Source organism: Felis catus, chromosome F2 (assembly GCF_018350175.1).
Source record: "Felis catus isolate Fca126 chromosome F2, F.catus_Fca126_mat1.0, whole genome shotgun sequence".
Classification (NCBI taxonomy): domain Eukaryota; kingdom Metazoa; phylum Chordata; class Mammalia; order Carnivora; family Felidae; genus Felis; species Felis catus.
Window position 1 is genome coordinate 80,592,964 of NC_058385.1, and position 1,103 is coordinate 80,594,066.

General features: G+C 51.1%; 1 pseudogene; it reads right to left on the minus strand.

Annotated features, from left to right (window-relative positions):
* Nucleotides 1-289: 289 nt before the first annotated feature.
* On the minus strand, nucleotides 290-842 carry LOC109495942 (annotated as a pseudogene).
* Nucleotides 843-1,103: the final 261 nt, after the last annotated feature.

Consider the following 1,103-nt stretch of genomic DNA (forward strand, 5'->3'; position numbering starts at 1 on the left):
CAAAGACGGAGGCGGAGGAGAGCGAATGCTCTGGCTTCCCTTCCCTCTCCTGGAACGGCTGGAATGCAACTGATCCTCCAGAGGCCCTGCAGGGTCAGCACCCACCCCTCTGGCTGGCAACCCTCATCTAGGGAGCACATCTGGGGACCCAAACAAGGTGGCAGCTCAGCACCTTCGCTCCGTGTGGGTTCACGAAGAACGTGCTCACTTTTTTTGTTTGTAAATGTTCTATGTATTTTTTATTTATTTTTCCGTTTTCGCTTTTATTTGCATGTATGTCATGCAGAATTTACTCCCGGGCCGTAAGGTTTTGCTTCTCCTGTTTCTCCTGGGATATCTTTTTCTTCTGTGCAACTTCCTCTTCTGGCTTAGGAACAACCTGTTCTTTTTCCGTGGGGATCGTCTCAATGTGGCAGGGAGAGCTCTGCATGGGCTAATCCGACCGTGAGCCCTGTAAGTTCTACGCCGCGTTTTGGGGGCTCTGTTCACCTGGATGTGCTCAATGACCAGAGAATCTACATCTAAACCCTAAGTGCAGCACTGCTCTCTGCATTTTTAAGCATGTGCAGGAAAAATTCGGCACTCTTTTTGGGCCACCGACCCCGTGTCCAGCCCCACTGTTTGGCCTGGGCCCACCTACCAACCCCACCATTGCAGTGTCGGAATGGCAGACGTTGCTTCTGCAAAGTGACATCGTTCAGACGCTTGGTGGCTTTTCGGATATGCATGCCCTTGATGGCCTGGGCAGTTTCCCGCGTGTTCTTAAAGTGAACACGAAGATTTGACCCTGATGACTTGCGTGATTTTGTCGGATTTTCCGGGTCAAGTGAATAGCGAACCATTTTCAGAGATCGCCTCAGGCCACTTATGGGAAGAGGAAGAGCGGTGGCTCTTGGGAGAATTCATGCGCACTCCGTTTTATTTTTGAGAGAGAGAGAGCGCGAGCGAGAGAAGTAGGCTCCAGGCTCCGAGCTGTCAGCACAGAGCCCGATGCGGGGCTCGAACCCACAGACCATGAGATCATGACCTGAGCTGACTTAACCTCTTACCTGAGCCACCCAGGTGCCCCACATCTTTTCTCTTTTTTTTGTAAGTTTATTTAT